The 25926-nt window shown below is 38.5% G+C and overlaps 1 protein-coding gene across 9 annotated transcripts in view; it reads right to left on the bottom strand.

Moving 5' to 3' along the window:
- The window catches only part of STRBP (spermatid perinuclear RNA binding protein), a 143371-nt gene extending 120597 nt beyond the window's left edge, over positions 1 to 22774 (bottom strand). For 3 of the 9 annotated variants that reach the window (XM_074211621.1, XM_074211630.1, XM_074211628.1), the window contains exons 1-3: positions 22537 to 22773; positions 4074 to 4219; positions 688 to 788 (exon numbers count right to left, since the gene is read on the bottom strand). The gene's annotated coding sequence lies outside the window, so the exon portion shown is untranslated. Of the gene's footprint in view, positions 1 to 687; positions 789 to 4064; positions 4220 to 22536 lie in introns of all 9 variants that reach the window. The other 6 variants (XM_074211629.1, XM_074211622.1, XM_074211625.1 and 3 more) reach the window with 6 other exon arrangements.
- Positions 22775 to 25926: the final 3152 nt, after the last annotated feature.

The raw sequence follows: 25926 nt of genomic DNA, 5'->3' as shown, positions 1-25926 counted from the left end.
CTGAGAATCAACTACCCAACAAAACTGAACATCCTCTTCCAGGGAAAAAGGAGGATATTCAATGAAATTAGGGAATTTCAAACATTCCTGTTGAAATGGCCAGAGTTGAACTTGAAAGTTTGGTCTTCAAGTACAGGACTCAGATGACACATGGATGGGAAGGGCAAATTATGAAGGATTTAATGATGTTGAACTGCATGTGTTCCTTTTGGGAAGATGATACTGATAATATTCTTATGAACCTTCTCATTTATTACAGCAGTTAGAAGGAGCATATTTAGACAAGGCATAAGAGGGAGCTGAATATGAAGGTATAATATACTATTAAAGATGGAGTAAAAAATGGGCAGAAAGGGAATATATACTGGGAGAAAGGGAAAGGAGGGGTAGGATGGGCTAAGATATTTCACAAAAGAGTCAAGAAAAAGTTTTTTCAACAGATTGGAAGGGGGGAAGGTGAGGAGAATTAAGTGAGTCTTCATTCTCATCAGAAATGGCTCAGAGAGGAAACAACATACACATTTTAATAGAGTATAGAAATCTTTTACCCTAGAGGAAAACGGAGAGAAAAGGGATGGGAGAAAGGGGACAGGGCTGGAGAAGAGGGGGTGTAGATGATAGAGGAGAGGATAGATTGTGGGATACAACACTTTGTTTTTTGCACAGTGGTGGGGTTGGGTGGCCTACCTGAGATCACATGGCTGGGTGGTTGCTGGGAGTCTGGGGTGGGATGTGAGCTCAGGACCTCCTGGCTCCAGGGCCAGTGCTCTGTCCACTGCTCCACTCAGCTGCCCCATAGCAAAGAGAGACAAGAGTGGAAGGAGAAAGAAAACAGAATAAATAAGAGTGGGAGAATTATAATCAGCAATACCAACTGTGGGAAAAAATATGTAAGTAACTTCTCTGATGGATTTATGATAAAGAATGAGATCCACCCCAGAGACAAGGCTGATGGTATCTGAACACAGAATGAAGCATATTTTTTTTCCTTTCATTTTATTTTCCATGAGGTGGGGTTTTTTTTGTATTTTTGTGGGGGGGGGATTAGGTTTACTCTTACAACAAGACTATTTTAGTAATATATAAATAAATGAAAATGTAAAATTCAAAAAGAAAGATCAATCTGAACTGCAAGTAAATTTTACATACATAAGTTGCACTTAGATCAAACAAATGGAGTACTCAGACACTTTATAAAAGTTAAAAGTTTTCTATATCAATTTCCTAGACACCAAATCTATACATCCAAGCCCAGCTATTTACATAAGTTTATTTAGATCAAATGATTCTATGAAATCCACAGATACACCTTTTCAGAACAACTTCTGAATTTAGACTTTCATCATGACACTGATAATGAAAAGAATTTTGTTGAAACCCAGTGAGTGGATCAAAGACAGAAAGACCATGCCCATATTTGTCAAATCTATGATCATATGTTTTAAAAAACTTATTACTGGTTACTACTTGTGTGATACTAGACAGGTCACTAAAAACTCTGACACGTATGTAACATGAAGGAGTTAAAATAAATGATCTTTAGAATCACAAAAATTTACTACTGGAGATTGCAGAGATCATCTATAATCTAATCTATACCTAAACAGGAATCCCTCAATAGAAGTAGTAGAAAGACAAGAACATTAATAAATTGTTAATGGAGTATGAATTGGTTCAATCATTCTGGAGATCAATTTGTAATTATGAGACAATAAAACCTACATAGTCCTTGATCCAGTTATCTCCCTGTTGAGCACATGCTCTAAGAAGGTCTGAGATATAAATATAAAACTTTTTCTTCTAACACTTCTAGTTGTAGTAACAAAAGAACTAAAAAAAGTAGATCAACTTGAGAATGGCTAACTAAAGAAGCTATGTTACATGAATGTAAAGGAATAATACTATACTGTAAGAAACAATAGGGGCAACTAGGTGGCATAGTGGATAAAGCACAGGCCTTGGAGTCAGTAGTACCTGGGTTCAAATCCGGCCTCAGACACTTAATAATTACCTAGCTGTGTGGCCTTGGGCAGGCCACTTAACCCCATCTGCCTTGCAAAAACCTAAAAAACAAAACAAAAAAAGGGGGGGGGGGCGGCTAGGTGGGTAGTGGATAAAGCACTGGCCTTGGAGTCAGGAGTACCTGGGTTCAAATCCAGTCTCAGACACTTAATAATTACCTAGCTGTGTGGCCTTGGGCAGGCCACTTAACCCCCTTTGCCTTACAAAAATAAAAAAAAAACCTAAAAAAAAAAGAGAAACAACGAATAAGAATTCAGAAAATTATGGAAAGATTTATATAAACTGGGACAAAGAAAATCAAGAGCCATAAAAACAATATACCCAATAATAATGTATAATGAAAAGAATAATGAAAATTGAACTCTATAAAATTACAAAGATAAAACACGAATCAAAAGAAGACATAAAAACTTCCTTTATTTCTTTCTAGAGGTGGGGTACTGATGGTATAGAGCACTATATAGTGCTATAAAGATTCAGGAGATACATTGGTTAATTTAGCCAAACTACCTTTCATTCATTCATTCACTCACAATTTTTTAGGTTTGCTTTTTTTTTTGCAAGGCAATGGGGTTAAGTGGCCTGCCCAAGACCACACAGCTAGGTAATTATTAAGTGTCTGAGGCCAAATTTGAACTCAGGTACTCTTGACTCCGGGGCCAGTGCTCTATCCACTGTGCCACCTACCCACCCCTATCCATTCACATTTTACTATTCTGTGTTAAGAAAAAGCTCTCTGGTTAGGGAGAGAAGAGGGACTATTCTGTATTCATAAGTGAAATTAATGTTAAAATAAAACTAAAATACATCATCATCCTTGATAAGCCAATCAACCTTTAGGAAAAGACCTCAAGAATTGGTTAAATACACAAGTTTTGAGACAATTTATATTGTATAGACCCTATTAGAATAGGAATAAAATTCTTCTGAAGGTACAAAAGGTCAAATATCAAGGGAATTTAATGAAAAAAATGCAAAGGAAGATGGTCTAGTCATACCAGATATGTAAAACTATATTATAAGAGACAGTCATCAAACTGTTTGGTACTAGCTAAGAAATAAAGTGGTTGCCATCTGTATCCTCAGAAAGAACTGTGGAGTTTGAACAAAGACCAAAGACTTCCTATGTAGCTTTAATTTAATTTTTTTAAAAATTGTCCTATTATGCAATTCTGCTGTATCTCACACTGTATGTTTCCTCCTTAAGGATTTGATTTCTCTCTCATCACATTCAACTTAGATCAATGCATACTATGGGAATGATGTAAAGACTAACAAACTGCCTTCTGTGGAGGGTGGGGGGAGGGAAGCAAGATTAGTTCAAAAATTGTAAAACTGAAAATAAAACCTTTCTAAAATTAAAAAAAAAAGAAATAAAGTGGTGGATCAGTGGAAAAGGTTAGCTAAAAAGAAACACTAATAAATGTCTATAGTAATCTATTGTCTGATAAACCCAAAGACTTCTGGGATTAAGAAATTACTATTTGACAACAACTGCTAGGGTAGTATGGCAAAACTAGCCATAACAACTTATCTCACACCATACCAGATATGGTTAAAAAAGAATAGATGACTTAGACATAAAGGGTGAAACCATAAGAAAGATGAACAAGGAATAGTTTACTAGTCAGATCTATAGAGAAGGGAAGAATTTATAACACAACATGAGATAGAGAATATTATGAAATGCAAAATGGTTAATTTTGATTACATTAAAAAGATTTTGCACAAACAAAATCAATGAGACCAGGATTAAAAGGAAAGCAATTTTTTATAGCATGAAAAAGGTCTCATTTTTCAAACCTACAGAGAAAGGAGTCAAATTTATAAGAATATAAATCATTCCCCAATTGATAAATGGTCAAACGACATGAAGAGGCAGTTTTCAGATGAAGAAAGTAAAGTTATCTATAGCCTTATGAATAAATGCTATAAATCACTAATGTTGTCCTGTTTGTCCTTAGTTCTGGAAGAGGACCATGACATCATGAATGTGATATCATGATACACAAGTAAAGTAGATTTAAGCAAGGGAAAGTCACCAATCTCACTTCTCTTTTGGAACCATCTGGATCCAGTGGTCAGATATGGATCATGAGGACTGAAGATGGGTCTGGAAGTAGTGGCCTTTTTAAGATAAGGTCTCGGTTTGACTAAGGCAAGGCCCACAGTAATTCAGAAAGATGGCCTCTTTTACCTAAACAAAAAAAAAAAGAAAAGAAAAAGAAAAAAATCAATCTGAGTGAGAAAGACCCTTAGGATTTCTGGTCAAAACAGAAAACAACTGCTATTTACATTCTGAATCAAACAGGGTCCAAACATGATGAAGTGCTGACCAATCCATGAGAGCCAGTGATTGGTCAATATAACAGATAAGGAAAATTTTAAAAGTTGGGAGAGTATGTGGGGAAAATTAGGACACCAATTCATTGCTGGTAGAGTTGTAACATAATCCAACCATTCTGGAGAGCAATTTGGGACTAAGTCCAAAGGGCAATCAAATTGTTATTATCCCTTGAAACTTTTAGGCTTTTTTTTAGATTTTTTTTCAAGGCAATGGGGTTAAGTGGCTTGCCCAAGGCCACATGGCTAGGTAATTACCCTTTTTAGTGGATTTTTATCCCACACAATATAGTTCATCATTTCTTAAAGCATAATAGTATTCTTTTATATTCATATACCACAACTTGTTTAACAATTCCACAATTGAAGGATCTTCTCTCAATTTTCAATTCTTTGACATGACAAAAAGAGCTCCTATTTTGTATATGTCGATTCTCCTCTCTTTTTTAAAAATCTCTTTGGGATATAACTCTTGCAGTGAGATTTAAAAGTTTCAAGGCGGGGGGGCGGCTAGGTGGCGCAGTGGATAAAGCATCAGCCTTGGAATCAGATGTACCTGGGTTCAAATCCAACCTCAGACAGTTAATAATTACCTAGCCATGTGGCCTTGGGAAAGCCACTTAACCCCATTGCCTTGCAAAAACCTAAAAAAAAAAAGTGTATATGTGTGTGTGTGTGTGTATACATATATATATGTATATATATATATACATATATATATACATATATATATATATATATTAGAGGCTAGGACTATTTTATTGTTTATATTTGCAGCCCCACAGTTTAATATGCTGCCTGGTACATGGTAAGTGCTCAATAAATAACTGCTAACATTACTACAATTTACACAAGTCCTTCTAATTGTTCAATTAAATTTATCTTCCAAGGTTTCTCATACTCTCCAATTAATGTTTCAAAATTTCAATTCAGCTCTGGTCTTTTCATCAGAAATGCTTCAAAGAAATCTATTTCAAAAAAAAAAAAAACAAGATGGCAAAGTACAGCAGAATCTCATCCCCTACAACTCTCAAGGAAGTCAATAAAAATCACAATCACTTCTCCAGCTTTAAGTTGGCATTGGGAGAGAGAGGTCTGAAAACACTGGAGATGCAATCTGGCCAGGAGCACTGGCAGGCAGGCAGCATTACAATACAGGAAGGCTTTGCACCAAGGAAATAAGAGGTCCCAGATTCAAATTAGAGGGGCCTAAGTGTGTACAGAGTGCAGGAACAGATGACAACTAATGGCTCTGTCACTCAGTACCCAGTTTCCAGATCTGAGACACGGGGTAGATTGAGAAGGAAACCAGGTGAAGAGCAATCTCAGGACTTACACTATGTTTCAAACAAGGAGTATGCTCAAAAGCAAACAACTGTGTGACTCTGATGCCAGGAGAAGAACTAAGTCTCAGTTCCAGCTTCTAAGACTTTTGTTCTGTCATTCTGAACCAGCAGAGTTTTAAAGATGGTTAAGTCCTACTAGAACTCCAAATCTGAAAAAGCCACAGTAATTGCTCCCACCCAAATCCACAGCAGAAACTTGCAGAGTTCAAATCACAGGGTAGCAATAGGGTTTGGCCTTGCATCAGATCACTCAATATCTCAAGAAAGTAGCAACATACATTCCCTATATAGGCAAAGGCTGGCCCTAACATTTATTCTGAAATCAGGGGTTAAATTGGGAAGAATGAGTAAACAGAAAAAAAGAATACCAATATTAAAAGTGATAGATGCTCAAATTACAAACTCAGAAGAAGAGACTAACTCCAAAATACCTTCATGCAAAGCCTCAAAGAAAAATATAGTATAGGCACAAATGTGAATTGAATTCCAATAAGATTTATATGTATGTATGTATGTATGTATATATATAGCAAGAGGTTTTTGGTTTTTGTTTAATAAATGGGTAAATTGGTTTTATAAATGAAACAAGAGTGCTAGAGTAAAAAAATAAAGAAATGGGAGTTAAGGTAAAACAAAGAATTGGAAAGAGTTAAATGACAGTTCAGCATAAGAAATATAAATAAAATAAACTCCATGAAAATTAGAATGGATCAACTAGAAGCTGATAACTCATGAGACAACAAGAAATATTAAAATGAAGTCAAAAGACTGGGGAAAAAAAAGAAATTGAAGAATCACTGAGACTACCAAAAAGCCTTGACTAAAAGGAGCAAGTTTTTTTTTTTAAGTCATAAGAGAAAACTTCCCAGGTCTTTAAAATTAAAACCAAGTAAGTAGAAATACAAAGGATTGCTAGTCATCTGTTAAAAGAAATACCAAAATGAAAACCACCAGAAACATTGTGGCCCATCAACCAGTTTTCAAGTCATAGAAAAATACAGAAAGTAGCCCTAAAGAAATAATTAAATTACCAATAAATGCTGACAATCACCTTTTCCAAACTTATCATTCACAAACAGATTTTGGAATACAATATTCCGGAATACAAAGGATAAATAGGCTTATATCAAGAATAATTTATTCAGTAAAAACAAGTATAATCCTTTACAGAGAAAAATGAACGTTTAATAAAATGAAGCGTTAAAAATGAAAAGACCTGAGCTTTATAGAAACTTTGAAATGTAAACAAAGGAATCATGAAAAACATGACTAGGTAAAGTGATCATAGGAGACTAAACAAAAATAATCTATTTAAATTTTAATACAGAAAAATTATATAGGTGTCTCATTCCCCCCCCCCCCAACCTTAACAATTCATCAGGAGTCATAAAGGAAATCTAATTCAAAAGAGGGCCTACAAGTAGTTCTGTTGTGTACTGAAGATGTTAAAAAAAAAATGAAAAGGGAAAGGAAAAGGAATATACTAAGGAAAGAGAAAGGAATATACTCCAAAAGAATAAAAAGGTTAGAGAAAATTATCTCACATAATCAGGGTATGCAAGAGTTAAGTCTTTACAAACAAGAAGAAGAAGCGACAGTTGAAACACTTTCATCTGATCAAAGGAGAAAAGAATATATACACACAGACATAAAAGAGTTGGATACAGAAATATATTTCATCAAACAAAGAATAGGGAAAAGAGCATGTAAGAGGAAGATAGATTAGAGAAGAATTAGTCTTAAGCAAAACAAACTAAGGATATACAAAAAATATAGCATTCTCCTCTGCCATGGCAAAGAATTGGAAGCTGGGTGGCGTTGGCAAGGTGAGAATCATTTAGTAAATGGCTAAAGTAGTTATAGTATATAAATATGATGGAATACTCAGAGAAAACATGGAAAAATTTTTAAGAACTGATGTAAATAGAACCAAGAGAACAATTTATACAATATTATACCTATGAGGATATCCTGAGAGTGGTCAAGGAGTCTCAGAGAGCAGAATAAGATAAATTGGGTGGAGTGAGAGGGTAGGGAAGGGGTTTGGGGGAAATCTTGACCCCTCCACCATGGCCAATGCAGGAATGTTTTGCTTGACTATTAATATTTGTAAGGGCAAGGAAGGGGGGGAAAGGAGAACAGTCCATGCTTAATAGAGAAAGAGAAGAAACGGGAGGGAGGAAAGGAAAGAGAGGGAGAAAGAAAGAGGAGATAAAAGAGAATGGAATGGGAGGAAAAAGGATAGGAGGGGGGAATTAAGGAAAGAGAGGGATAAGGAGGAGAGTTATACTGCAAAATAAGTTTATTTTCATTTGGAAAACTTTTTTGCTTTTGCCTCTTGAAATAATGTATTCCAAGATTTCTTCTCACTTTCTTTAGAAGTTTAGAGGTCTTATATAACTATAGATTATGGTTCTTTGGTTCTTGAAGTGGTCCTATTTTTCTGGATTCTTGCAGTATTTTTCCTATGATATGGCAACTTGAGATTTTAATTATAACATTCCTCAGATCTGTTTTTTTGTTTCAGGTTCTTTCTATTAGGTCAATGATATCAAACTCAAGTAGAAATGGGTACCACTAATCCATAAATAAGGATCCCTGAAGATTCATCCTATATTAGTGGATTTTTTAAAAAACTAGAGTATTATTGATGCTTTTAAAAAAATTTATTATACTAAATATTTTCCAATTATATTATAATCTAGTTCATACCACACTCAAGTGATGGGTCATAGGCCGGTGGCCATTTTTTAACACCTCTGCAATAGTAGATTCTATCTTCACTATGCCCTCTAGTTCTAACAGATGTGGGCAGTTTTATTATGATTTCTTAAAATCTAGTATCCAAAATTTTTTTTATGATTTCAGGTTTTCAGTTGAGTCCAACAATTCTTAAAACATTCTTCCTGATCTGTTTTCTAGATTAAATATTTTTGTTACCACATCTTTTCCACTATTATTTTTTTAGACTTTTAAAATTCTTTTCATTAGTTAGGTCAAGTCTAGTTTTTCAAGAATTCTGTTACTTGGGTTATACTCTTCTATATATTCTACTTTCATTGATCTCCTCCAGAGCTTGTTTGTTTTACTCTCTAACTTTGTTTCTTCTATGTATTCTTGTAGTCCTTGTAGAAAATACACTTTTTCCCCTTTTAGTTCATGCTCACAAATCACAAGAGAGTAACCTTCTCTATAGTTACCATTTATAGATGTGTATTAACTTTACTGGTTGGTATCTTCTTCAGTTTATTCATTTCTCCAGCATTAATTCCTGTTGAGGGTCATTGTGCCAGGCCCAAGCCCCACCCCTTGCTATGTTCTGGGGTTGAATGGTTGGTCCAGCTCAGTCTCAACCTGGTCACTTAGATTCCTATTAACCTCTTCCTCCTAAGTGTTAGGCCCCACTTTCTCCTATCTTTCAGGATAGAAGCACTGAATCTTCATGAACCAATACCATCTCAGAATTGAATTTTAGGCATTTAAGAATCACTGGATATCTGAGCTATGCCATTCTGAATGTTGCCACACCTGCACTGATTCCTGTTGTATCCACTCCACCCTGGAGCCTTCTGATCTCTCTGAGGCTTTCTCAGAGGAGTTCTCCTGTCATACTGCCTCCTAAAAAAAATACTGCAGTATACATGTGGTCTCTGGTTCAAATGGGAGGCTATAGACTTGAATGACTACACCAGCACTGGCACTGGCTCTGCCCCCTTTCTTTTTGCACAAATTATTCTGGATGTCTTTTTGTCAAGTGTTTTATTGGTAACCTCACACTATACCTCTTTAAGAACTAAGGACAACAACAGATGTGAGTAGCAGGAGTTGGTCAGCTGGGCAACAGAGCTCGCCTAGGTCTTACTTAGTCTTTCTCTTCTTTCCTTTCCCTTCCTTCTATTCACATAAGGGTATATCATAGCCTTACCTGTTGGTGCTTTGTTCAAAGGAATGTAAATTTTGATCACTGAAACCTGGGATTTACAGGCCCTAAAATCACTCTGGCTTTATTGGTCAAAAACAGGTCCCAGACCAAGTCCCATTTGGACATTGTTTGGGCCCAGACTGCCTCAGAGCTAATGTAAATTGCAATTGTTTCCATTAGGCAGAAACCCTGAAAGTATTACCCTCCCAGACTGATAGTTTGACTAGGTAAAAGAGGCCATTCTTGTTTTGTTTCTTTGTTTCCTAGTCTTAATCACTGAATGGGCATTGCCTCAGTCAAACTAAGACCTTCCTTAAAAAGGCCAAGGTCTCCAACTGCATCCAGGGTCATCTCCATTTATTTTAATCCATATCTGACTACTGGACCCAGAGCAGAAAGTGAAGCTGGTTTGCACAGATCTCCTTCACTTAAAACCAATTCACTTGAACACCATGACATCTTATCCTAGATGTCATGGTCCTCTTCCAGAATGAAGGACAAACAATAACATACTCTCTCTATGCCCAAGCTTTCTCTCCTTTTTTTTAACCTACTGAATTCACTACTAATCTTTTGAAGCTCCTTTCATACAGGCCTGCTCTATAAAGCCTTCAGTGACCTCTAAAGTGAAAAATGACTCACAGATTTGTTTTGTACTTACATGATACACTTTTTGCACATGGATAAAAATCTGAATTCCTGGTGATAAAAGCTACCTATGCAAAGTATAGTTCTGCAATTACAATCTTAGAGAATTGCCTGAAGTACTGAAAGATTTATGTGACTTGTCCAGGATTCCAGGTTTTTATGATTCTCACCTTAGCTCTGTATTCACTATATCACACTGCTTCTTCACCCCTCACTCTCACTCCCATCCCCAGAACTGTAAGGTCTAGGCAACAAGGCACACTAGGAAGCAAACTGGGTAGACACATTATTTGCAAAAGCATTGACAATCACTGAACTTCCTAGCTTTCCTATCTACAAAATGTGGATAATACTTATAATATCAACAAAACAACTATAAACATCAAATGAGATAACATTAAAACATTATTAAAACGTTAGTCAACACAATAAAAGAACTATATATGCCTTATATAAAAACTTTATATTTCTCCCAGTGCTTAGCACTATCATTTGCACAAAGGACTTAATATTTTGTTAAGCTGATCAAAGAGATAACTAAACTAGGTACACATGGGATAAACTAGAAAGTCAATGTAGCCCAGACTGCAAAGAAGGGTTTTTACACATGTTTGCAGGTGAACCAGCTACTCTCTCTGGTCTCCTTGAGATAACTGAACTTCTGGAAAAGTTTAAAAGACCACTAATCTGTCTGACCTATCCTTGGGCTCATTTTTCAAACTTGTTTATAATAATGATGATGATTCACATTTCTACAGCATGTAATGGTTTTCAAAGCACTTTCTTCACAAAAAAAAATGTAAAGCAAGTAGTACAAAGATTTTAACCACACTTTGTACATTAGGAAACATTTTCAATCATTTCAAGGGTATGATGTATAATTTCATCTGGGTCCTAAACACTGATCACAACTGCTCTACCATCTTGAGTACTGTATTTTATCAAAGAAGAGATTCCTTCACTGATAAATTGTACCCTTGATCCCAACCCAAATATCCCCTAACTATAATCATTCTCCTTAATTTTCAATTTCTCTATAAATATCAATTTATTTCCTATTGTCTACACTCCACCTAGGAATCCCTCATATGGGAAAAATTTTACTTGACCCTTTTATCTCCTCAAATTTTATCATTTATCTCCCTTTTCAAAGCCAAATTCCTAGGAAAAACTATCTACTCTCTTTGCTTCCACTTATTTCTCTTGTTGCTCACTTCCAAACTCCATGCAATCTACCTTTAAACCTTATCACTTAGATGAAAGTCTTTCCAAATTTACCAAGGATCTTTTTAACATCTAAATCCCACTGACTTTTCTCAATATTAATCCTTCCTTCTTACCTCTTCACAGCATTTGACAGTTTGACTACTCCATGCTCCAAGATACCCTTCTCCTCTGGTATATTCTTTTCTCTCTAGAGTTTCATGATATTGTTCTCTTAATTCTCCCTTCTCAGGACACTGCAGCCCCTCACTCTGAGTATACCCAAGACTCTATTCTGGGCTTCTCTATTCAGAACTAGGGATAATTCTTATATGAGAGAGAGAGAGAGAGAGAGAGAGAGAGAGAGAGAGAGAGAGAGAGAGAGAGAGAGAAAATGAGAATGTGTGTGCGCACACGTGCACGTGCACTTGTGGGTGTGTGGGTGTTGGGGGTGGCAGTGTAAGGGAAGGCAATGTGGAATCTGATCTGCTTAACAAAATGTATAGAAAGGTGGCTAGGTGGCACAGTAGATCCAGCACCGGCTTGATAAGTAAAGAGGACCTGAGTTCAAATCAGACCTCAAGACACTTAATAATTACCTAACTGGGTGGCCTTGGGCAAGCCACTTAACCCCATTGCCTTGCAAAAACCTAAAACCTGTGTGTTTGTGTGTGTGTGTGTGTGTGTGTGTGTGTGTGTTCTGTTTTCCTTGGATTCTCAAAGGGTGCAAGATGGGGAAAAGCGAGGGAGAACTTTTTTTTTTAAGTTCACAGACCTGGAGCAGTTAAGTGGTACAGTGGATAAGTGAACCAGAACTTGGGAGTCAAGAGGACCTCAATTCAAATTTGACCCTGGACAAGTCATTTAACCCTAATTGCCTCCAAAAATTAAAAAAAAAAAACTAAAATTCATAGACCCAGGGTTAAGAAATTTTGCTTCGTATTCTTTCTTAGTGATCTCATCAATGCTCCGGGGTTCAATAAACATCTCTATACAGACCAATATTAGATCTTTATATGCATCCCTAATCTCTCCCTTGAGCTCCAACCCTACATCACCAACTATCTACTGAACATTTTCAAGTATATGTTCCGAAATTATCTCAAACTTAAAACATCTAAAAACAGAATTCATCTTCCCCCATCCCCAAACTTATCTATTTCTATTATGAGTACTATCACCTTTTTAGTCACCTGAGTTCACAATTCCATCATAGTCAACATTTTACTCTCCTCATCCCCCTATATCTAGGTGCTAAATCTTGTCTATCTTCACAATGTCTCACCTATCCCCTTCTCTCAGCTTACATCACCTTCATCCACTCTTTCAATAGCCTCCTATTTGGATTCCCAGTTTCTAGTATCTCCCCTTTTCCAATCCCTCCTCCACAAAGCTGCCAAAATGATATCCCCAAAATATAAATTTCACTATAATTACTCCTTTTCTCAATATACACTAATATCTCCCTCCTGCCTCAGGAGGTAATACAAATTTCTTTGTTTGACATTTAAAATTGCCTTTCACAACCTGGCTCCAACTTTTCCAGTATTAGTTACTCCTCTTCCTGCAGCATTCTATGTTATTATGGTCCAACTAATTTGATTTACTTACTGTTCCTTTCACACAATAGTATATCTCCCAAAACAATCTGATCATGTATGTGACCACAATCTCTTTATAGTCCCCTATGTCTGCAGTATACTCTCTTGCTTTTTTACCTCTTGGAATCTCTAAATTCCTTCAAAGCTCACCTCAAACATCACCTCTTACATGGTTTTCCTGATTCCTCAAGTTTCTAATGTGTTGCCCCTAAAAATTATCTCATATTTATTTTGTATATAGCTTGAACATACTTATATTTGTACGTGTCTAATCTGATAAGTAAGGTCATCAGAAGCAGGAGCTATTTAATTTTTGCCTTTGCATTCCCAATACCCAGAATAGTGCCTCACATACAATAGTTTAGTAAATTGCTAAATAACTTTGAAGTTAACCAACAGTAATTCCCTCAAATACCACTCCCATAACCCAGACAATCAACACCCTCCCACCTTCTGAAAAATTGAAGGAAAGTAATCTACACAAAGCAAGTGTTTAATATTTTTAAATGATTAACTGTAATGTCTGAAGTCATAGTTAACTGAATAGAAGAGCTGGTACTTAAAAGAGCCTCTAAAGACAAATCAGGTATTTTTTTTCCTTTGAAGAATCAACAACTTGGCACAATACTAAGCTGTCAACAGGAGTACCTCATACTTCAGTTTCTCCACAATTAAAAAAGTCTAAGAATATAACATTTATCTCATATGGATGTTATAAACAATATGGAACAGCTATGTAATTAACTTATGGATTAAAGAACATCAAAAAGATAAAACTAGCAATGGAATTCAGACGTCATCATCATATTTATTTCACACAAAAAAAATTTGGGTGGAGGCAGAGCAAAGTGACTTGCTCAGATTCACACAGTAAATATCCGAGGTCAAATTTGAACTCAGGTACTCTAACCACTTATGCCATTAGGCTGCTCTCACAAAAATTTATTAAGGGATTATCTGATGCAGAATACCATGCACAGTGCTACAGAATAAAAAAGAAAAACCTATATGGTTGTTGCTGTCATGGAATCTAACACAGCTCTTTTGTTTATTCAGCCACCATTTATATCAAACCTTGTGCTAAGTCCTGGAGGAGATAAAAAGATAATACAGAATCCTTGCCTTCATGAAGTTCAAAAAACCTATAGTGCAGAAAATAATACAGATGTGTCTACAACACAAAGTACTAAGAAGGTTAAAAGAAAGCAACCTCTTGGGGGAAGATCGTGAAAGATAAGAAATCAAAGATTTCTTGGGAAAAAACAAGAGGATGCTTCAGCTAGATCTTAAAAAAGGGACAATTTCAATAGTCATGAGAAGCACAATGAACTGTAAGCAAAATTAAAGCCTGACAGCCTAGAAGAAGGAATTGGAAGTCATCTAGTGTTTGGCAAGTGGAACAAGGTTACAGGAGATAAAACTGAAAGATATTGAGTGCAACAGACAAAATGAGGGCCTTGTATACCATTTTAAGGAGTTTGGACTTTACCACAAAAAACAATAGAAAGTCATTGAATGGTTCTGTTGTCAAAAAATGACAAGATCAGAACTGTGCATAATAGTAACTCACATTTCTATATAGCTTTTTAAGACATATACTTTCCTCCCAGGTATCCTATGAAGTAGTAAGTTATCCCTATTTTATAGATAACTAAACTAAGACTCAAAGTTAAATGACTTTCAAAGTCATATAGATAGTAAGCATAAAAGGACAATGTCTAGCACAAAAATAAGAGTTATCACAACACAAAATAGTAAGACCAAGAGACAGGAAATGACTTGCATATGTCATATAATAAATGAGTGGAAGACTCACAACTTGAACAGAGGCATTTCTAATTTCTAAATGCTGTGCTTCTTCCATATATCTTATAATCTTATTGAATTTTAATATAGTTTGTCATATAACCAGTAAGAAAAGAGAATACTATGCATATTTAGTGAGTTTCAGATCCATTTGTGACTAAATAAAAAAGCAGAAGCAGCACCTATATTTTCCCTTTTACAAAGTGCCTCCTCTCATTCCCCCTTTTTTTTAATTTTTTATTTATTTGAGGCAATGGGGTTAAGTGACTTGCCCAAGGTCACATAGCTAAGTAATTATTAAGTGTCTGAGGGCAGATTTGAACTCGGTGTTCTATTCATTCCCTTTTAATGTATCCAAGAATAGTAATTCAAGGTTGATTGGAATCCAAAATAAAATAATATTACCAATGCAAGTGGTGGTCTTTGCACTGACATCAAAGACCAATATAAATGAGCAATACTCCTACACTTTACAAGAGTAAATAATTTACTGACTGCCTATTATATGCAAGTTGATAGAAGAAGAGAGAAATGAAAATTACAGAATTATTAATCATTTTCAAAATATTCCATTTAAATACCTGTTCTATGAGAAAAAATGCATTTATTATGATTTATGAATTTAGAGTTAGAAAGGAGGTAGAAGATATTTATTCCAGTTCTGACTGCTATTAATTAGGTTATGTGACCTTGGGCAGGTCACTTCAAGTCTCTAAACCTTAGCTTCCCCATCTTTTAAAGAAAAAGGATCAGACTAGATAAGGTATTTGTTAGTCTTGGAGTCCAGGAAGTTGTTTCATAACACTGTGATATATGTAAATTGATTTTTTTCACAAGTGTATTTTATTTTATGCATTAAAAAAAAGAAAGTGTCCAAAGATTTAACCAGATTGACAGAGGTCTATGACACAAAAAAGGTTTAAAAAGTCTTGGATTAGATGAACCTTAATCCAGTTCCTTTAGCTTCAATGTTCAAACATTCTAATCTGTGTTCTAAAGTCTATTATAACTGTGACTTTCCATGATTCTAGAATTTATAACAAAGACAAAAAATAGAGCAGCTAAACTTCCAAAATTATATGTATCTTTCCTTTCCCACCGACTTTTTTATTTAAGTGTTCTGCTTTTCCAAATATATGTTATGAAAGTTTTTTTTAACATTCATCCATATGCCCATGCATACTTCTAAGTTACAAAATGTCCTTCCAACCTCCCTTCCCTTCATTGACTTTTTTTTTAGATTTTTGCAAGGCAAATGAGGTTAAGTGGCTTGCCCTAGACCACACAGCTAGGTAATTATTAAGTGTCTGAGACCAGATTTGAACCCAGGTACTCCTGACTCCAGGGCCAGTGCTTTATCCACTGTGCCACCTAACCGCACCCCCTTCATTGACTTTTAAGACAGTGGTTACTTGCACTGAAATGGTTAAATTCATTTCAATGAACAAAAGCTGAGCCGACCAATGGGAGATTATGAAAAGCTCTGGCACCTGGAATATACTGCAGATGAGCAAAAAAACTGCAGGTGCAGAGCAGTAAAGAGCTACACCTTAGCAGTGACCTAGAAATGCCAGGGGATTTATTACACAACCTGCTGCAGAATTCTCACTTTTCAAATGTAAATGAGCCATGAAGTCACACTATTCAAAAGGGCTGTGATTTTATTAGTGAGACAAACAATTGTACCCATTTGAATTCTACTGAAGATGAAGAAACTAATGAAAACAGTATTTCCGATAAAGCTGTATTTATTATGCATATTAAATATAACCAGGAAACCAAACACCTGGGTCCCCTGACTATTTAGAACACCATCATACAGTAGAAAGAACACTAGACAAGAACATCAACTACACTTACTTGCTGTGTGACCTTGAGAGCATTTCATCTCTATGGGCATGAGCTATCTTCCACTCTCTAAAATGAGGAGGATGGATAAGACAATTTTAAAATTCTCTTCCACTTCTAACATTCTAAGTTCTCAGCTCCTTTCCAAGTTCAATATTCAATGATTGTATGACCCTGAATGATTCTTTTAACTAAGAAAGCAAAAAATTTCCAAATTAGATAGATGAGAAAAATTCACCTAGTCAGCTCATTATTTAAACAGAAGTCCTTCACCTACATGAAAGACATAGATCTCCAATTTCACACCAATATTTGATCATATATCATATTTAATCTGGACTCATTATTTCATTCTTTAAATTTAAGTAACAGCTCAATAAATAGTTTTCCTAAAATTGGATTATACTATGAAGTTTTATAATTACCTGTTCGGGGATAGCTTTTTCTACAGCTGAAGAGATTCTGAAAAAACAATCACTAATTTTTTAAAAAACCACTAAAACAAAAAAGAGGTAAAATGCAAAAGGCACCTCAATTGTTCCACAAGCTAGTGAATCCTCTCAGTCAGCAGAAAGAGAAATTACAAATGAAGCTCAATGTCACAACCCTCTGGTGAAAAAAATTAATGACTAATAAAGCAATTTACTATTTACATTTTGCCATGAATGAATGAAGCCCAATGTCACAACCCTCTGGTGAAATAAATTAAAGACTAATAAAGCAATATACTATTTACATTTTGCCATGTCAATCATGACCAGCATTTGGAGATTTTTCAAAACTAAGATAAATAAACCACAACCACAGTCACATAAGTACACACAATTTAAACTCATCCCCTTAGAAAGAGTTCTTAATTGTTACTAGGACTAGAAATCATGCAGCAGCATCTCCATAGACACCAGTATGTTATAAGAAAGATAAGCCATGGACTGGAGAAACTTGAGTTCTCTCCTCTTGGAACTTTCCAAGTGACCTTGGAGAAAATTGTTTTGCCTCTCTGTGCCTGGGTCCCTTTCTTGTAAGAGAAAGGTAGGACTAGACTGAATGAATTCTAAATTTCCTTCAAGCATAATATTCTATATTTTAAGATTGTCCTTTCCAGCTCACTCTGATTCTGCATATAGAAATTAACTAAAATAAAAATAAAAATAAATGAAAAAGCATTCAAATCAAATGTATTTGCTTTAAAGGGACAGGCATCATTTCTCTTTTCAAGTTATTCAAAAGGACAAAGAAAACCCAACTTTGATTAAATACGTGCAAAACTTATTGCAAGGGTCATTATCTGTCTTTATTACCCAGGGTTTTCAGCCCAAACTGACATGTTTCCGTGAAAACAACCTTAAGCAAAAGACAGCTGATACATGTCCCCCATAAGCAGTTATGACTGAAGAATCCAGACCAGCCTAGCACTCAGCAATAGTGTATTGCATAAATGAAACAGCTATATATTCTATAAAGCAAAGGAAATAGACACATTTTGCAAAGTAACTATAAAGGAAACATAATTTCTCCTTCATCTAATGTTCCCCTTGCACACTGATCATCCAAATGATACAGTATAGAAAGCATTAACTATTTTTTAATTTTTCAGAAAAGGGTGGGAGGATGAAAAAGGGCAGAAATAAAATTTATGATCAGTAGGACTCAAAACTCCCTTAATATAAACCATCTCAATTCCCTTGAGATAGAGATGGATCAGGTTTCAGTAGGAAAAAGAAGGATAAAGGGATTAAGTATCTCATCCAGCAAGTCACCGGGAAAACAGAAATTGGAACCCAGTTATGTAGAATCCCAAGTCTGAAGTATTCAGGAGATAGTATACATTCAGAGGCTCATAAATGAGGAATATTTTGAAGAATCTAAAAATGACTCTCCTGAACCATAGCATTTCCTAAGGTTATGAAGTATAACGAAGTATAACACTAGTGTCTACAAAGAAAGAACTAGATCTCAGTTTCTTATGTGTTAAAACAAAAGTGGTGAACTAATAGACAATTTCTAACCTCCCTCTCACAGTACTAACATTCTATGCTCTAAGATCATTTTCTTTCCAACTTTAACAATCTGTTTCTGTCCTTTCTGCCCTAGATCACTCAGATGGCTTCACAACGCTGATAGGAATTTTCAAAGGTAAGCCCCATGCTTCTAGTCCAAAACTGCTTATATCAATGCTGAAGAATTAAGGTCAAATATAACTGCCAAAAACTGTATTCTATAGGCTTATCATACCTCCACAAAGCTTCCAGTAGGTGTCACAGTATGTATAGCTGAAATTTATAACAAATCACATTCTCAAAAATTCTTTCCCCTTTCAAAAAAAGAACATGGAATTTATATGCATTCTCTCAGTTTACTGCTACATGACCTGAATTTTTAAAAATATATTAAGCTGGAGGGGCAGCTAGGTGGCGTAGTGGAGTACCTGGGTTCAAATCCGGTCTCACACACTTAATAATTACCTAGTTGTGTGACCTTGGGCAAGCCACTTATGTATATGTATATGTATATATAGCTAAATATTCTGACAAAAATAATTCAAAATGCACATATTTACAAATTCAAATCATTTTAAGTTTAGCCTCTATTTAACCTTCCTCTTTTTTAGTTAAAATTTAAAGGAGACTTCATAAAAATGTTCATAGACATTTTCTAAATTGTCAAAAGTTGAAACAATTGTAAAGAAAGCTCACAAGTTAGATTTTTGTTTTAAAACCGCATATTCTCTGAAGTCAAAGATGTAATATCAATTTCTGATGAATACAATTAAATTAGACCTTAAAATGTCTAAATAGACTAAATTTAGTGGCACTGAAAAATAAGGAATTTCCTCCACCTTTCACTGGCCTATTAGGGAACCTCCTAAGCTTTACTGAGGCAGTCAACAAAGCAAATTTCTTTGATCCTTCCAAATCCCAAAGAATGTAACACTAGTCTCAGAACACAGAAGGGGAAAGGCATTGAAATGTCTGCTCTCAAACCTCTAACAGTTATTTCTTCATGTGTTTGGCAGGTAGTGGAACAATGCCTACACCAGCTACAGAACCTGCTCTCTTCAACAGCTCTAAAGCTAGCTGCCCAGGAAGAAGTCAGGCCGGCCCAGCAGGATGCCAGAGAATAGACCCACCAAGGCTCAAAAGGCAAAATAAATTCTGCAGATCTATTTACTCCCCATGAGGCCTCAGAGATCAGGTCTACAAAACTAGAACAGACCAAGTACTCCACCCTAGTGACTAGGTCACTAGTACAAAATTTCTATCTTCTACCTAAACAATGAACTAGAATATCACAATTTTCAGGATCTCCACTGAAAAGCCTCTAGTTACCTTTCAAAGCCCAGAGCCATAACAGATACTTGAAAACAAAATAAATAACTGCATTTTTTTTGCAATTTAAAAAAATTGAAACTTTTTAACAAAACAAATGCTTTACTGGACTTTTGTGTCCAAAAGCAAAACAGTTTTCAGGCAGTCACAGTTCATACACACAGTCAGGAGTTCTTTACATCCTAAATTAGAAAGACACCATGATGGAATGTAAAAGTACTGATTATAGAATTAGAAGACTTGGGATGCAAACTCAATTTTGTTACTGATTACTTAAGAGACCCTGAGCAAGTCATTTCCATGAAGGGATTGGAACAGATAACCTCTAAATTCTCTACAAATGCTCATTAATATTCTGTGACTCTTAGGAAATTTAAGTGTCCCTTTAACTTTGAGGCCCAGACCTAGCTTTCCAGTTTAAAATGATCCATTTTTTAAAAATTTAAGTTAAATTAAGTTTAAAATTATTTCTAAGTGTATGATCCCTCACTAGGAGACAATATCTTCCTGTTTTCTGTTGCCTCCCTGCTACACCTTACCTGGGAAGTTTGAACATTTATGTATCTTCTAGTTAATTTCCCTGGCAAATGTTAACTTCATGACTTGTGACCCTAAGTATATTAATAGTGTAGAGGGTCACCCCACAATCTCAAAGCCCGTCCAACCCTCCCCCTTCCATGCTTCTTCTAACCTTGCAGTTTTTAACTTAGTTTCTACTTTAAACTCATGATTCTAAAAACAATTTGACAGCTGTGTGAGATGGTGGAAGAACTATTTTTCAGAATTTTACTAGTAAGGACAAGAGGTTCCTAAAGCTCAATGTTGTTCCCATGGCTAGTATCAGAACTTAAACCCAAATCTTCTAATTGAGACTTCCAGAAGCTGCTTATCATTTACCACCTCCCCCCCCCCATTCATTCTAATGGTTCTAGAACCCTGTCCAGCTAATTTCCATTGTCCAAGGAAACAAAGCTTTTGCATCTTGGGAGATATGTCCTTCAACTTTTCATTATCCTGGAATCTCCATCTATCTCTACCCTAACCTCAAATCTATCAACTTGATCTACTTTCCAGAACCCTAACACCATCCTTTCTACTTTTTCTCAAATTTTTTTACCTCAGTCCCCTAACTTAGGCCCTTTTGGGTGTCTTCTTCCAACTCCAACAATCCTGCCCTTCCATTCATCTTTTATTTCTAACCTAAACTCAAGAATCTTGCATCACTCCCATTGCTTACCCATTAGTGAATACTACCTTCTATTACCCCCCCCAAGGACACACAGCTATACCTTCTATTACCCCCCCCCCCAAGGACACACAGCTATACCTTCTATTACCGCCCCCTCCGGACCCACAAATATACCTTCTATTACCTCCCCTCCACGGACACATAGATATATCTTCTATTACACAGATATACCTATTACCCCCACACACACACACACACAGCTATACCTTCTATTACCGCCCCCTCCGGACACACAAATATACCTTCTATTACCTCCCCTCCACGGACACATAGATATATCTTCTATTACAAAGATATACCTATTACCCCCCCCCCCGGACACACAGATATACCTTCTATCCCGCCCCCCGCCCCGGTACGGACATACAGATACACCTCTGCCCTACCTTCCAGGTGAGCTACAGTCTCCATGCCTTCCCCAGGGATCCTTAAGACCCTCCTCTCCACCCCACCCACCTCAGCCCTCCTCCTCGGAATAAATATCCCAATCATTTGCCCTCCCAGTGGGTCTGGCGGGCACCTCCCCACTACAAGCCGCTGGGGCCCCCCCCCAATTCCCGAGGCCGATCCCGCCTCGGGCATCCGCTCCGTCCACCCCCAGCCTCTCTCCTTGACCACCCCCACACTCGCAGCACGTCGGCGGCCTCCAGCCTCCGGCCCCATCCTCGGGCCCCCACTTTCTCCCCCCCCCCCCGTCTCCGAACCCTCTCCCTCTCAGCTAGGCTCAGGCCTCATCTCCCACCCCCCAGGCTCGACCCTCCCCTCGCCCTCTCCCCACCCTCTCCATCCCTCCCTCTTCTCCCGCACACAGGCGCCCCCATCCTCGGCCGCCGGCGCCTCCCCTTCCCGGATCTGGCCCGGCGGAGCTCGGGGTCTCCCCCCCCCCCCCCCGGGGCCGGCGCCTCCCTCCCCTCCCCTCCCCTCCCCCTCCAAAGGTGAATGCACCGTCCTGCCCTTGTCGTTCCCGGGACGCGGCGGCGGCGGCTACAAAGCCCGCCCATCCTCCCCGCGGGGGCCCGGCCCGGGCGGGGTGGGGGAGGCGCTCGGCTCCCTCTCCCGGTCCCCGGCTCCCCCCGGGCTCCCCCGGGCTCCCCGCGGCCGCCGCCGCCGAGGACACACACAATAAACAATGCGGAGCGGCGCTCGGCCGGCTCCCAACCGCCACAACGGCCGCGGCCAACCGCCTCCAACCGCCGCCCGGCCGCCCCGCGACGCCTACCCGAGCCGGCGCCCAGCTCCCGCAGCCGGGGCCCAAGCCCGGGCTCCCTCCGGGCTCCCCGCGCCACCGCCGCCGCCGCCGCCGCCTCCTCAGCTCCGGCTCCTCGGTCTAGCGGCGGCGGCTCCGGCTCCTTCTGCTGCTGCTGCTGCCGCGGCTGCTCTGGCGGAGAGCGGGGCTTCGGCGGCGAGCACGTGACCTCCCCGAGTCCCCTGATTGGCGGGCCCGGGGAAGGGGCCGGCCCGGCCGCCGCTGACAAACGGAAGCCCGCCCCCCGCTCTCGCCTCGCGGCCCCCTCCCTTTCCCTCTCTCCCCGTCCCCCTCCCGCCTCTGGTGCCGCACCTGAGAGCCCGAGCCAGCGCCCGCGGAGGCCGGCGCCCACTACGCACCTGGGGCGCGCCACTGCGCAGGCGTGGGAACCGCCGCCGCGGCCCGCCGCACCTGCCCGGCCCGGAGCCGCCGGAGCTCCCTCCCCGCCCGCCTCGCCCCTCCCCTTTGCTCGCTCCCCGCGTTCCCAGGGATACACCTGAGCCCCGCTGCGCCATTGTGGGAGCCGGGGGCCCGGAGCGGGCGAGCGGCGTGCTCGGGCGCGGAGCCTCTGACGCCGGCCGGAGGAGGCGGGGGCCGCGGCCGGCCCGCTCTCCGCAGGGCTCGCGCCCCGCGGCGCCCGTTGAGGCGGTTTCCAGGCAAAGGCAAACAGTGACGAGCCGGAGAGGGGCGGCCTTTTAGAGACGGCGAGCCGGGCGCCTTCAAAAGAGCCGTCAGTTTGGAGGCTGAGGTCTCGAGTTCAAGTTCCCGCCCCATTCTTCGGTGTGACCTTGACGGAGGGCAACGCGCTCTCCCTCCACCTGCAGTGAAAGGAGGCCCTTGGCCTAGAGCCCTCGCCTCCCGCTCCTCTGTGACGGGACCCTCCCATTCCACGCAGACCCTTGGCCAACCTCTTCACTCCCATGGGTTTCCCTTTGTCGGATGAGGGAGGAAGTGAGCTATAGGGGCTCCAAGCCTTTCGTCTCTGAAATTTTTTGATACTGTGAATTTATTTATCCTTTTCCTGAAGAAACCTTTTTTGGAGGAAGGCCCGTGGTGGTCGGTGGGTATTGAATGCTTTATGATCTACCTGGCAACGTGCTAAGCATTCATTTTGTTTCTTTTTATTTCTTTTTCCAGCACTGTTAATTTTCAACAACTTTTTTTTTTGCAAGATTTTGAGTTTTACATTTTTCTCCTTCCCCTTCCCCCAGATAGAAAGCAATCCAACCTAGGCCATACAGGTATAATCATGCTAAATAGGAGCTTTCCTTCTAATTGAGTAAGATAAGAAGATTTGTTCAAGGTCACACATTGTTTCAGTGACTCAGCCTTGGTAAGAACCTTGAAGAATCAGATGCTGTCTCTCAGGTCAGCAAATATGAAAAAACTTGCATGAACTGATGCTGAGTGAAATGAGCAGAACCAAGAGAACATGGTTCACATTAACAACATTGTGAGATAATCAGTTACAATGGGGGCAACTCCTCTCACTGGCTCAGTGATGGATTGACAATCCTAAGGGATCTGTTACAGACAGTACCATCCACATCCAGAAAAAAAAAATAGGGCATCTGAATGTAGAGCAAAGTATATTATGTTCACTTTTTAAAACAAATCACATTCTCAAAATTCTTTCCCCTTTCAAAAAAAAACCATGGAATTTATATGCATTCTCTTAGTTTGCTACTGCATGATCTCAATTTTTAAAAATATATTAAGCTGGGTGGCTAGGTGGTACAGTGAACAGAGCACTGGCCCTGGAGTCAGGAGTCCCTGAGTTCAAATCCAGCCTCAGACACTAAATTACCTAGCTGTGTGGCCTTGGGCAAGCCACTTAACCCCCATTACCTTGCAAAAACCTAAAAAAAAAAATTGTTTTTTCTTTCTTACTCATGGTTTTTTCCCCCCTTAGTTCACAACAGGATTAATATGGAAATCTATTAAACATGATTGTACAAGTGCAACTTTTACCAGATTGTTCCCTGCCTTGGGAAGGGAGGAATAAGGGAGGGTGGTAGAAAAATGTGGAACTCATAAACTTGCAAATGGATGAATGTTGAAAACTATTTTTGTATGTAATTAGAAAAATAAAACAAATTTAAAAAACAAACCATGCATTGTCTCACCTCTTATTACTTCCAGGACTGGGGAATCTTTTTTACTTTTTGGCCAAGTGCTATTTGGATATTTATAACATAATTGTATAGCCATACAAAACTATAAACTTAAAAATTAGCCTGATCTATTTGGTCAAACATTTAATTCATTCCTAAAAAGCTCCTAGATTTTTTCTATTTTGATTCCTGCCTGTAGTTAGTTGCTTTGGCAGCACCAAACCAAATGATTTCCCATTCAGGTCCCTGCTTGAGTTATATCTTTTTATATGAAGATTACACTAAGCATTTATCAAGTACCATGCTGTCTATGTATGCTAAGTGCTCTATAAATATTTCATTTGGTCAGCACAATAATCTGGAAGGTAAATGCTATTATAATACCCATTTTATGGTTTAGTAAACTGAGGCAAGCAGCAGTTAGGTGACAGAGCTAATGATTATCTGTGGCCAGATTGGACTGCAGGTACTCCTGAATTCAGGCCCAGCTATCCATTATAAGACCTAGATGTCCCCAAGATCATATCAGTAAGTGGGAGAGCTAAAATTTTCATCCAGATTATCATCTGATTCCAAATCCAATATTTTTCCAATAAAGCTCTTCTATAACCCTCATTAAGCCCTTTTCTTGAGACCTCTGTGCTTTTAATTACCTTTTACATGTGTATCCTGTCTTCCCCAATCCAATGAGAAGTTGCTGGAGAACAGGTCAGTCTAGAAAATGGAATCAAAATAGGATCAAAAGTTCTATTCTTGTATCTCTATCAATTCAATTCAGCTCAACAAATATTTAGTAAGTTCTTATTTCAGGGATGGAATCAAATACACTACAATTTCTGCCTTCCAGGAGCTGTTTCTCTTCGTTACAAAGCAGATGAGTAAGAGAGGAGCCCAGGTCTTCCAAAACTGGTACTTTTTTAGATAAGTACCAGGGAAGTATTTAAGTGCTTATTATGTATATGTAATTCCTTATTCTATCCTTGGAGTTCACAAAATAATATGAAAAGCACTCCTAAAATAAGTCAACTTGAAGTTGACCACAATGCTTCCTCTGTTGAATTCAACACTCAAGTAACTCTTCTTTACATAAAACCTTTTCCTGATTCCAGAGTGGTTAATGTATTCCCTTTATTCCTACTACACTCCCCCCCCCAAAAAAAAATTATATCTTATTTTTATTTCCCACTCTGTGATTTCAAAGGAAAAAGGAATTACTGGTGAGGAAGTTCCCTCTACCAATATAGACTGA

This window comes from Macrotis lagotis, chromosome 1 (genome assembly GCF_037893015.1).
Source record: "Macrotis lagotis isolate mMagLag1 chromosome 1, bilby.v1.9.chrom.fasta, whole genome shotgun sequence".
NCBI lineage: Eukaryota > Metazoa > Chordata > Mammalia > Peramelemorphia > Peramelidae > Macrotis > Macrotis lagotis.
Note: the sequence above shows the minus strand (reverse complement) of the source record. Positions and strands in the feature narration are given on the sequence as shown.